Raw genomic sequence first — 14,207 nt, 5'->3', positions numbered from 1 at the left:
TGTCCCGTTAGAGAGAACTTTCTACTTAATAGTTTGTTTTGTTTCATGGTATTCATAACATTGTCATTGAATTTAAACAAACATATCTTTGGTCGTTAAGTTATCCATTCGTTCTATCGGCATAACAGATTTTAATCTTTTCCAGATACTTGACTACAGGCGACAGTCACCAGACCGTAGCTTTTTCTTTTCGGTTAGGACGTTCAACAGTCTCAGAATTTGTGAAATAAGTGTGCCAGGCAGTATGGACTGTTCTACAGCCAAGTATTTACGTACTCCTACAACAGAGATGTGGAAGAAATGTGAAGAAGGATTTCTAGAACTTTAGGGGTTTCCGGACTGCCTTGGAAGCATAGACGGAACGCCTATCAGGTTAAAATGCCCGAAAGATAGTGGATCCCAGTTCTTATGTTGCGAACAGTTCTTTTAGCTAGTTCTCTGGCGATCGTTGATCCATACTACGAAGTTTACAGTAGTTGATATTGGAAGTTATGGACGTCACAGTGACAACACTATTTCTAAGAATTCAGCTTTCTATCAAGAGTATATCGAGAGCAAAAGTATTCTACCTCCAAATCAGGATCGCGTGTATCATACAAAAAGTTGTATTCTCTCACCTCCTCTGTAAGTCTTTCTGTGTCTATGATGCATGCACTACGAGCTGCAAGACAAAAGCCGGCCGGAGTGGCCGAGCGGTTAAAGGCGCTACAGTCTGGAACCGCACGACCGCTACGGTCGCAGGTTCGAATCCTGCCTCGGGCATGGATGTGTGTGATGTCCTTAGGTTAGTTAGGTTTAAGTAGTTCTAAGTTCTAGGGGACTTATGACCACAGCAGTTGAGTCCCATAGTGCTCAGAGCCATTTTTTTGCAAGACAAAAACCGCCTCACGCCGCTGCTTCCAGTGTGACAGCAGAGCAGTTGAGTGCGCCAACACAGGCAAGCAGCCGCTCCGGCTTGCGGCGAATCTGTAATCTGTGACAACCCGGCGGCGGCCGGTGCGGCAGGCCGTATGCCGGTGCGTCGAAGCCGCATTCTGTGTGACCGCCGCCATACAGTAACGAGCGATTCAACAGTGCGGCCTGCCGGCTGCGGTTCAAGGCCACAGGCCGGACGGCCAGGCCGCAATTTGTCTGGCCTGGCCTTAAGAGATCTCTTCCGAACAGCACCTTGCAAGGCATCCCAGATATGCTCAATAATGTTCATGTCTGGGCAGTTTGGTGGCCAGTGGAAGTGTTTAAATTCAGAAGAGTGTTCCTGGAGCCACTCTGCAGCAATTCTGGGCGTGTGGGGTGTCGCATTGTCCTGCTGGAATTGGCCAAGTCCTTCGGGATGCACAATGGACGTGAATCCATGCCGGTGATCAGACAGGATGCTCATGTACGTATCACCTGCAGGAGTCGTATCTAGAAGTATCAGGGGTTCCATATCACTCCAACTGCACATGCCCCACACCATTACAGAGCCTCCACCAGCTTAAACAGTCCCCCGCTGATACGCAGGTTTCATGTATTCGTGAGGTTGTTTTCATACCCGTACACGTCCATCCGTTCGACACAATTTGAAATGGGAGTCGTCCGATCAGGCAACATGTTTCCAGTCATCAACAGACCGATGGCGGTCTTGAGGGGCCCAAGCGAGGAGTAAAGCTTTGCGTCGTCCAGTCATCAAGCGTACGCGAGTGGGCCTTCGGCTCCCAAAGCCCATATCGATGATGTTTCGTTGTACGGTTCGCACGCAGACACTTGTTGATGACCCAGCACTGAAATGTGCAGCACTTTGCGGAAGGGCTGCACTTCTGTCACGTTGAACGTATCAGTCGTCGTTGGTCCTGTTCCTGCAGGATCTTTTTCCGGACGCAGCGATGTCGGAGATTTGATGTTTCACCGAATTCCTGATATTCACGGTACATTCGTGAAATGGTCGTAGGGGAAAGTTGCCACTTCATCGCTACCTCGGAGATGTTTCATCGCTCGTGCGTCGACTACAACACCGCGTTCAAACTCACTTAAATTTGGATAACCTGCTATTGTAGCAGCAGTGACCGATGTACAGGGTGTTTCAAAAATGACCGGTATATTTGAAACGGCAATAAAAACTAAACGAGCAGCGATAGAAATACACCGTTTGTTGCAATATGCTTGGGACAACAGTACATTTTCAGGCGGACAAACTTTCGAAATAACAGTAGTTACAATTTTCAACAACAGATGGCGCTGCAAGTGATGTGAAAGATATAGAAGACAACGCAGTCTGTGGGTGCGCCATTCTGTACGTCGTCTTTCTGCTGTAAGCGTGTGCTGTTCACAACGTGCAAGTGTGCTGTAGACAACATGGTTTATTCCTTAGAACAGAGGATTTTTCTGGTGTTGGAATTCCACCGCCTAGAACACAGTGTTGTTGCAACAAGACGAAGTTTTCAACGGAGGTTTAATGTAACCAAAGGACCGAAAAGCGATACAATAAAGGATCTGTTTGAAAAATTTCAACGGACTGGGAACGTGACGGATGAACGTGCTGGAAAGGTAGGGCGACCGCGTACGGCAACCACAGAGGGCAACGCGCAGCTAGTGCAGCAGGTGATCCAACAGCGGCCTCGGGTTTCCGTTCGCCGTGTTGCAGCTGCGGTCCAAATGACGCCAACGTCCACGTATCGTCTCATGCGCCAGAGTTTACACCTCTATCCATACAAAATTCAAACGCGGCAACCCCTCAGCGCCGCTACCATTGCTGCACGAGAGACATTCGCTAACGATATAGTGCACAGGATTGATGACGGCGATATGCATGTGGGCAGCATTTGGTTTACTGACCAAGCTTATTTTTACCTGGACGGCTTCGTCAATAAACAGAACTGGCGCATATGGGGAACCGAAAAGCCCCATGTTGCAGTCACATCATCCCTGCATCCTCAAAAAGTACTGGTCTGGGCCGCCATTTCTTCCAAAGGAATCATTGGCCCATTTTTCAGATCCGAAACGATTACTGCATCACGCTATCTGGACATTCTTCGTGAATTTGTGGCGGCACAAACTGCCTTAGACGACACTGCGAACACCTCGTGGTTTATGCAAGATGGTGCCCGGCCACATCGCACGGCCGACGTCTTTAATTTCCTGAATGAATATTTCGATGATCGTGTGATTGCTTTGGGCTATCCGAAACATACAGGAGGCGGCGTGGATTGGCCTCCCTATTCGCCAGACATGAACCCCTGTGACTTCTTTCTGTGGGGACACTTGAAAGACCAGGTGTACCGCCAGAATCCAGAAACAATTGAACAGCTGAAACAGTACATCTCATCTGCATGTGAAGCCATTCCGCCAGACACGTTGTCAAAGGTTTCGGGTAATTTCATTAAGAGACTACGCCATATTATTGCTACGCATGGTGGATATGTGGAAAATATCGTACTATAGAGTTTCCCAGACCGCAGCGCCATCTGTTGTTGAAAATTGTAACTACTGTAATTTCGAAAGTTTGTCTGCCTGAAAATGTACTGTTGTCCCAAGCATATTGCAACAAACGGTGTATTTCTATGGCTGCTCGTTTAGTTTTTATTGCCGTTTCAAATATACCGGTCATTTTTGAAGCACCCTGTAAGAGCTGCGGCAGACACTTGTTGTCTTATGTAGGTGCAGCCGACGTCAGCGCCGTATTTTCCCTGTTTACGTATCTCTGTACTTGAATACGGATGCCTATTTCAGTTTCTTTGTCGCTTCAGTGTAATATGTTTAAAACAGGCCATTGTTTCTGTGACTCCCTGTACTGCTCCTAGAAATGGACGGAGTTCTTGCGCATAACGTCCGAAGAATCCCAAACGTATCTCATCCAGTCTGGATGCTTACATTTCCACTACTGAGCTGTTCTGGTTGAGTTTCTATTCCGCTGTCACTTATCTCGGTGTGTGCCATTTCAGCATCCGTGCGATGGTTGAAAAGAGGGACAGTATCATGATTTTCCGCAGTGAAATAATTTCGGAATATTGTATTCAGTATTTCGCCTTCTCTCTGTTATTTTCCGTTTCGGTGTCAACATGGTCACTAAGTGACCGGACATATGATGATGATCTACTTCCTGACTTTATGTAAGGTCAAAACGTATTAGTATTTCTAGTCCGATCGGTTTGCAAAATTTTACTTTCGAATTCATTGTCGCCATCAGAGGCACTGAGAGCGTTTGCATCTGTTCATAGCTGTCAGCTGTATGTACTTTTATGGTTCCGTACCTCAGTTGGTAAAAACGGAACCCTAGTAGGATCACTTTATAGTCCGTCTGTCTGTCATTGTGTTAAGACCCTTTTTCTCTGGAATGGGTAGAAGCATCAACTTAAAATACTAAAGATTGTGGTGTCTTGGTGGCGTAAAAAATTCAACTTTCTAAGTCAAAGCAATCAAGAGATACGTATTGTATTGTATCGTATTGTGTGTTAACCGGGGACCTAGAAAAGACGGAGAGGCTCCGTCCCCGCCGCAGCCGCAGTGGTCCACAACCCCACGACGACTACCGCAGTCTGCTTCACCCCACCGCCGCCCCACATCGTTATTGTGCGGTTCGGCCCCGGGTGGGCCCCCCAGGGAACGTCTCACACCAGACGTGTGTAACTCCTATGTTTGCGTAGTAGAGTAATGGTGGTGTACGCGTACGTGGAGAACTTATTTGCGCAGCAATCGCCGACATAGTGTAACTGAGGCGGAATAAGGGGAACCACCCCGCATTCGCCGAGGCAGATGGAAAACCGCCTAAAAACCATCCACAGACTGGCCGGCCCACCGGACCTCGACACAAGTCCGCCGGGCGGATTCGTGCCGGGGACCAGGCGCTCCTCCCCGCCCGGAAAGCCGTGCGTTAGACCGCACGGCCAACCGGGCTGGCAAGAGATACGTACATTTACGTAAGATATTTTGATGCTCGCAAACTCACTTACCTAAAACCTGTAGGATACTTCCCGTTGACCTACAATCATGAAATTTGGCGCGAAGCAATGTTTCATAGCACAAGTAAAGAAAATATCAGAAAATTGTTGATTTGTAATTATATCGCGTAAAAAATACTTTTCTGCCATTTGTTATCCATCTGTTAAGACATCTTTCTCTTAGCAACTGGTAGAGCCACGAAACTGAAATGTATGTAAAATAATAAGGTCTATCGTCCCTAGATAGGACAAAAAATTTAATCTTCTAAGTGTATGCAATAAAAAGATGCGTCCATTTATGTCACATATTCTGATATTTGGAAACTCACTCGTTAAAACCATAGATGACCTATCTACACCGACCGGAAAAATCACGTCACCAAAAAATAATTAAGGTGGATTAATGAAATATTTGGAAATTGTGGCTAAACAGCTGCCACACCAACTTGATCGACGTCCAGTTGAACCACACTATACGGTTAATAACTGGGCCGATCCGACCAACACCGATTTATTGGCTTCGTCTGCTGAGCATCATCCATCCACCCGCAATCCGCAGAAGCGAGGCCTTGCTCAGAGAATACCGCAAGAACTTGGAATTACCCATACGAGAAGACATGCCAAGTTTACGACGAAATAGACTCCGTTCACGAAACCCACCATTACGGCATTCAGAAGAGCTAGATGCCAGCAATACTGGGGTGAGAGACATGTGGAACCAAAGCTGTCAACTAACTGAAAATCCTGAAGAGCGTGAGTGGTTCCGAATGTTATTGTGATACTGTTGGCACAGAACTCGACAAGAAACTGCGGGTCAAATTGAACAGAGCTCTCACTGGGCATGGACGTTGCGCAGGCTCTTTACGTATGGGGTGCTACAAAGTCTCCGGTTTGTGGCTGTGGGGCTCCGAAACAAGACAGTGAAGCACATTAGAGATAAATGTCCCTTGCGTTCCTACCAGAGGAGCGACCTCATGAAAGCTGATAATACGGCTCTTATATAGATTAGGAACCTAGATATTGACATTTCGTTAGTTTTATATGTATTTTTGTATTTTCATATTTTTGTTATATATAATATTACTAGTACTATTTACCCGTAATTTTAAACTGCGTGTGAGCCATACCAATAAATAAATAAATTGGGAATAGATTTGTCTAGGTAACATACTTAAGCGATTAACATCGCCAGATCACAGGCTAATGTAAGCATGAGATACTCCATGGCAAATGTGAAGTGCTGGTGCATTAATAATCAGTGTAACCGTCAGACTGTTGAATGCAAGCATGCAAACGTGCATGCGTTCTGTTGTACAGGTGGCGCATGGCAGTTTGTGGGATGGAAGTCAATGCCTGTTGCATCTGGACGGTCAGAACAGGGCCGGGTAATACTGTTTGAAACTCCAGTGTTGTCGTCCGATGATGTCTCATATGTGCTCGACTGGAGATAGATCTGATGATCTATCAGGCCAAGGCAACATATCGATACCCTGTAGAGCGTGTTGGATTACAACAGCCGTATGTGGGGAAGCGTTATCCTGTTGGAAAACACCCCTGAAATGTTCTTCATGAATGGCAGCACAACAGGTCGAATCACCTGACGTACAGATTTGCAGTCAGGGAGCGTGTGGCAACGACGAGAGTGCTCCTGATGTCATACGAAATCGCACCCCATTCCATAACTCCAGGTGTAGGTCCAGTGTGTGTAGCACGCAGACAGATTGGTTGCAGGACCTCAGCTGGTCTGAACCGAGGCAGAACCTACTTTCATCGGGAAACCTGACAGACCTCTACCCTGAGCTGTAACTTGACAGCACTGAAGTCGCAAATGGCGGTGGTTTTAGGTCAGTGGAATGCACGCTACATTGGGTCTGGATCGGAGCTGTCATTTGAAGTAACCGATTTGTAACAGTTCGTTGTGTCACCGTGGTGCCAGCTGCTGCTCAAACTGCTGCTGCAGATGCAGTACGACGCGATAGAGCCGTAAACCGAACACGGATGTTCTTCCCTTTTGGAAGTGTCACGTAGCTGTCCGGTGCTCTGTCTTCTTGCGACCGTACGTTCTCGTAACCACTGGTGCCAGCAATCACGGACAATAGGTCTTCCTGAAATATTGCAGAAGGAACATCCAGATTCTCGTAGCCCTATTACCCGACCCCGTTCAAACTCAGTGAGGTGTTAACAATGACGTCTTTGTCGTCTTAAAATCATTCTTGACTAATATCAACTCTGCACGTCCAGTCTCAACGGTAAGTAAACCTCGAGACCGTTACACCGTGTATTTGAAGTAAACCTGATTCGAATCTTCGTAGTCGCGCTACTATGAGTAGCGCCCCTCTTATGCGACTCTCGGGAAATTTGAATAGACATCTTCTTTCACGCCTACCAACTTTTGTTTGTAAGTAGGCTGTTCAGGTTTTTATATTGGTAACGCCATGTAGCGCTCTATATGAAAATCACTGACTGTGCTGTGTGCAGTCTGTGGCTGGTTTCCATTGTTGGAATTTGCTATTGTAGTGTTGGGCAGTTGGCTGTTAACAGCACGTAGCGTTGCGCAGTTGGAGGTGAGCCGCCAGCAGTGGTGGATGTGGGGAGTGAGATGGCGGAGTTTTGAGAGCGGATGATCTGGACGTGTGTCCATCAGAGAGAGTAAATTTGTAAGACTGGATGTCATGAATTGATATACAGGGTGAGTCACCTAACATTACCGCTGGATATATTTCGTAAACCACATCAAATACTGACGAATCGATTCCACAGACCGAACGTGAGGAGAGGGGCTAGTGTAATTGGTTAATACGAACCATAAAAAAAATGCACGGAAGTATGTTTTGTAACACAAACCTACGTTTTTTTAAATGCAACCCCGTTAGTTTTGTTAGCACATCTGAACATATAAACAAATACGTAATCAGTGCCGTTTGTTGCATTGTAAAACGTTAATTACATCCGGAGATATTGTAACCTAAAGTTGACGCTTGAGTACCACTCCTCCGCTGTTCGATCGTGTGTATCGGAGAGCACCGAATTACGTAGGAATCCAAAGGGAACGGTGATGGACCTTCGTTACAGAAGAGACTGGAACAGCACATTACGTCCACATGCTAACACCTTTTTATTGGTCTTTTTCACTGACGCGCATGTACATTACCATGAGGGGTGAGGTACACGTACACACGTGGTTTCCGTTTTCAATTACGGAGTGGAATAGAGTATGTCCCGACATGTCAGGCCAATAGATGTTCAATATGGTGGCCATCATTTGCTGCACACAATTGCAATCTCTGGCGTAATGAATGTCGTAAACGCCGCACTACATCTGGTGTAATGTCGCCACAGGCTGCCACAATACGTTGTTTCATATCCTCTGGGGTTGTTGGCACATCACGGTACATATTCTCCTTTAACGTACCCCACAGAAAGAGGTCCAGAGGTATAAGATCAGGAGAACGGGCTGGCCAATTTATGCGTCCTCCACGTCCTATGAAACACCCGTCGAACATCCTGTCAAGGGTCAGCCTAGTGTTAATTGCGGAATGCGCAGGTGCACCATCATGCTGATACCACATACGTCGACGCGTTTCCAGTGGGACATTTTCGAGCAACGTTGGCAGATCATTCTGTAGAAACGCGATGTATGTTGCAGCTGTTTGGGCCCCTGCATTGAAGTGAGGACCAATGAGGTGGTCGCCAATGATTCCGCACCATACATTTACAGTCCACGGTCGCTGTCGCTCTACCTGTCTGAGCCAGCGAGGATTGTCCACGGACCAGTAATGCTTGTTCCGTAGATTCACTGCCCCGTGGTTTGTGAAACCCGCTTCATCGGTAAACAGGGAGAACTGCAACGCATTCTCTGTTAATGCCCATTGACAGAATTGCACTAGATGATTAAAGTCATCACCATGTAATTGCTGATGTATAGACATACGAAAAGGGTGAAAGCGGTGACGATGCAGTATGCGCATGACACTACTTTGACTCAGTCCACCGGCTCTCGCAATGTCCCGTGTACTCATGTGTGGGTTCATGGCAACAGCAGCTAACACACCAACTGCACCCACTTCTCCTGTGACGAGCCTGTTACGGACCCGTTTGCGTGCTACGACCATACCTGTTGCATACAGTTGGCGGTAGATGTTTTGCAATGTGCGGCACGTTGGATGCTCTCTGTCCGGGTACCGTTCTGCATACCCCTGCAGGCTTCAGCTGCATTTCGTCGACACTCGCCATAGATGAGCATCATCTCCGCCTTTTCAGAGTTCCAATACACCATGGTCACAGTTCCTACAACACTACCCTATCACAGACGTCTGGTAACACGTCTGCGTGTGGAGACGAATGCAGAATAACAATAGCAGCAAGCGCTACATGCGGACACTGCGACAGCTAGACCAAACCACAACAGTGCACTACAGCCACACTCGTAAACACGGTCGTCATCTTAAACATGTCCCTGCAGATGCTGCTCGCCGACCGTGGCCCGTGTTTGTTACAACACGCAACTGAACGTCGGAGGTTTCAAGCGTCAACTTTAGGTTACAATATCTCCGGACGTAATTAACATTTTACAATGCAACAAACGGCACTGATTACGTATTTGTTTATATGTTCAGATGTGCTAACAAAACTAACGTGGTTCCATTTTAAAAAACGTAGGTTTGTGTTAAAAAACATACTTCCGTGCATTTTTGTATGGTTTGTATTAAACATTTACACTAGCCCCTCTCCTCTCGTTCGGTCTGTGGAATCGGTTCGTCAGTATTTGATGTTGTTTACGAAATATATCCAGCGGTAACGTTAGGTGACTCACCCTGTATATATGACGACTTTTGAACACTATTAAGGTAAATTCATTGTTTCTTCTCTATCAAAATCTTCCATTTGCTAACTATGCCTATCAGTATTTAATGCCTTCAATAGTTAGAATCTTTTATTCAGATGGCAGTATTGGCGTACGCTGTATTGCAGTAGTTCGAGTAACGAAGATTTTTGTGAGATAAGCGATTCGTGAAAGGTATAGGTTATTGTCAGTCAGGACCATTCTTTTGTAGGGATTTTTGAACGTCAGATTGCGTTGCGCTGAAAATATTGTGTGTCAGTTTCAGCACAATCATTCATAAATTTTTCTACGGAGGCGTTTCACGTTTACGTCGCACAACTCCTTTTTGATGTTGCAATTTTTGTCGTCAGTGTATGAATATAATTATATTTGTACGGCATTCTCAAAGCGCGAGACCTATTCGCACTTGTACTTTTTCTTATGGCGGCAGTACGGGCTGCCAAGAGAGTACGAGCAGAGCTGATATTGGCCGCAGCAGTTTCTCTGGTGCGCTCCCAGAACATTCGAGCCGGTTTGGGGAGGCTTACCGCTATCGATGTCGGGGCGTGTGAGACCACTTAAACGCGTCGTAAGCACTGCGCCGTGGCTATTGTTATGTCAGGAATGCTTCAGAACATAAAGCTTCATTGGTAACCTGTTGCGTCTTGTCGGAAGGGGAGAGGGCGAAAGTCTGCAAACAGGACGAACAAAGCGCCCGGGCTTCACAAGCGGCAATCCTTTGAACTCCGTCCACAAATCACTCCACGCGCGAGGGCAACTTTGGAACAGAACGGCAGTTCAGAGCGTTGAGATCTCTAATAATGAGGTAAGTGAATTCTGCAAATGATGCTAACCTTTTTGCGGCCGATTTTCTGTTTGCATGAACTAATTATTGGATCTGATGTTGAGTAAAAACTGTGAACTGGGAGTAAGACTAATGGAAAAAGTAAGTAAACTATTTATTATTTAAAAAATATTCGCCATAACTGTAAGAATAACTGTAATACATGTATACTGCTGTGAGGCAAGGCGGTCAATGTCTTCATGGAAAAATGGTTGGGGTTGCCAAGAGAACCATGATTGTACTCAGGCGTGCACCTCTTCGCCCGAAGCAAATTTAAGGGCACGAATGTCTTTCTTCAGGACAAGGGTGTGTAAGGGCTTCCCAGCGAAACCTCTGGAACATAGTTGAAAGAAACCTTTGCAACGTGTGGACGGGCATTATTCCTGGGTGTTTTGACTTGTCGGCGCGAACCAGTTTTTGCAAGGTGTCCGCGCATCACTGTGGCGCTGAGATCCAGAAATTCAGTGAGCAGCGGGCTCCTGTAGTCAAAGAAAAAGGTCATGATGACTTTCCCGGAGCTGGCGTGCCAGTTATTTCCACTACGCTGCAGTTCGCTCGGAGGCCCTTGTACACTCTCCATACATTATCAGACTCCCCCCGTAAGATTTCCATATTTTTCGGGAACTCTGAAGAAAGATATTCGTGGCCATCAGTTTGCTTCGGACGAAGCACACATGGGTACAAACATCGTCCCGTAGGCAACCCCAAAACATTTCTCCATGAAGGCACTGACTGTCTTGCCTCATAGTGGGATAAATGTAGTAACAGTTATGAGTACTATTTTTGAAATAATGCATAATTAACTTACTTTTTAGGGCTGAGTGCCTCAGTTGTTAAAAACGGAACCCATTTAGGATTACTCTATTCTTCTTCTGTCTGTCCGCTCAACTATTAAAATCCCCTTTCCTCAGCAACATGTAGACTTACCAAGTTGAAATTTATGTGCCATTCTAAGGCGTAGGGTCTCTTGCCGGTGAAAAACAGGTACATTTTAAGTCACTAAAGTCAAAAGATACGGCCATTTATGTCACATATTTCGATACTCTCAAAATCACTCATCTTCCCGTTGTTCTAGAATACTGGAATTTGGCAAGAAGCAAGGTTTCACATTACAACCAAAGGAAAAAAAATTCCGAAAACTGTTGATATGTAATTATATCACACGAAAAGAACATTTTTTATCAATTTTCATCCGTCACTCTGCCTGTCCGTTTGTTAAGACCCCTTGTTCTCTGCAAAAGGTTTTTGTCCCAAATTAAAATTAATTACTAAGGTCTTACTAATGTCGCTGTCCTTTGGCGGTGTAAAAAATTTTAAGCTTCTAAATCAAAGCAATCTTTAATATTCGGACTTTACTGTCAGATATTTTCATACTCGCAAACTCACTCATCAAAACCTCTGGCAAGAAGGAAGGTTTTACAGTCTAACAAGGGGAGGTCGCCAATTGTAAAATTCAGATTCAATTCATACTGCGCATAATAAAAGCTCATGGCCAGAGGTGTAATGTGGCAAAGCACCAAGATACACTTCTCAGCCGTTGTCGAGAAAATCGACAGTTAAAAGAAACCATTGCGGTGAAATACTCCCTACGATTAACAATTTTCTACAGCGTCGTGGCACAGCGGTAAGCGCTCGGGTTCGTAATCCGAAGGTCGCCGGATCGAATCTCGCGCCATGCAACTTTTTTTTTTTTAGTATTTGTTTTTTGTAATTCAAATGTGTACACACACACACACACACACACACACACACACACACACACACACACACATATATATATATATATATATATATATATATATATATATATATATAATTCCCGGCAATCAGTTGCAACAATTATACATATAATCAGTTGTTGAAAGTCGTTTGTCGTGGAAAAACTGGCGTCTTCGAACATCATTATGTTTTCCGCAAACAAAGTTGTATTTCACAAATGTTATTAATTGTCTTCATATTGTTAACCACGTATAGTTAACGGAAGACGTAGAAACGATATTCCGAAACGAATACGTATAGCGTAAGTCAAACGTTCGAATTAGAATAGAAACCCCACGAACACAAATTTGCTGTGGCAGGTATGAAATATAAACACTGTTACTCGCTCGTTACACTTGAAGGACAGATGTTGAATGGGCCGAAACGAGCCGCCGCATAACAGCGTAGTTGCCTGCTAATTTCGAAGGAAGGTAGATGCGGTCCCTAGCGCAACTTACAACATCGTCGAAAATCAGTGCGGACGTGAGAGCTTTGGTACACCCTGTTAAACAAACGGAAAAATGGAGGCGGTACAATTGGAGAGCGATCCGCCTTCACCAACATGCATGAGCAATTCATTAATAGTTTATATATATATTTGAATTACAAAAACTAATAATAAAAAAATGTGGCATGGCGCGAGATTCGATCCGGCGACCTTCGAATTACGAACCCGAGCGCTTACCGCTGCGCCACGACGCTGTAGAAAATCATTGAACGTAGAGATTATTTCACCGCAACGGTTTCTTTTAACTGTCGATTTTCTCGACAACGGCTGAGAAGTGCATCTTGGTGCTTTGCCACATTACACCTCTGGCCATGAGCTTTTATTATGCGCAGTATGAATCGAATCTGAATTTCACAATTGGCGGCCTCCCCTTGTAAGTGAAGTAAAGAAAATCTGAAATTTACTGTACTGTGGTTGTATCAGATAAAAAGTATGTTTTTGCCATGAGAACATACATAGAACATACATGAGGCGTCAAAAGTCACGGGGTACCAATATGCACATATGTGTACAGATGGCGGTAGTATCCCGTACACAGGATATAAAAGGGCAGTGCATTGGCGGAACTGTCGTTTATACTCCGGTGATTCACGTCAAACGGTATCCGACATGACTATGGCCGCACGACGGGAACTGACTGACTTTGAATGCCGACTGGTAGTTGGGGCTAGACGCATGGGACAGTCCATTTTGGAATCCGTTACGGAATTCGATATTCCGAGATCCACAGTGTCAAGGGTGTGCCGAGAATATCGAATTCCTGGCAGTATCTCTCACCACGGACAACGCAGTGGTCGACAACCTTCACCTTCGAGTAGAGTTGTTGGTACTAATAGACTTGCCATACTAAGTGAAATAACCACGCATTTGAATGTGACGATCAACGTATCCGTTACGACAATGCGGCGGAATGTGGAGTTAATGGGCTGTGGCAGCACAGTGCCGACGCGAGTGCCTTTGTTAACACCACGAACATCGCCTGCAGCGCCTCTCCTGAGCTCGTGACTATAGCGGTTTGGCTTTAGACGACTGCAAACACGTGACCTGGTCAGATGAGACCCAATTTCAGTTGATTAGAGCTGATGGTAGGATTTTAATGGGGCGCAGACACCACGAAGCCATGGACCCACGTTGTCAACAATACATTATGCAAGCTGCTGGTGGCTCCATAATGGTGTGGACTGTGTTTACATGGAATGGACCGGGTCCTCATTGACTGGAAATGGTTATGTTCGGCTACTTGGAGAACATTTTCAGCCATTCAACGATGGAATTTTTACGGCTGTCGATGTGCCGTGCCACCGTTCATGTCACATTTCGAACGAATGATCTGGCCACCGAGATCGTTCGATATGAATCCCA

The sequence above is a fragment of the Schistocerca nitens genome, chromosome 6 (assembly GCF_023898315.1).
Source record: "Schistocerca nitens isolate TAMUIC-IGC-003100 chromosome 6, iqSchNite1.1, whole genome shotgun sequence".
In the NCBI taxonomy this organism is placed as follows: domain Eukaryota; kingdom Metazoa; phylum Arthropoda; class Insecta; order Orthoptera; family Acrididae; genus Schistocerca; species Schistocerca nitens.
The sequence above is the reverse complement of the archived record's forward strand: the minus strand, read 5'-3'. Positions refer to the sequence as shown.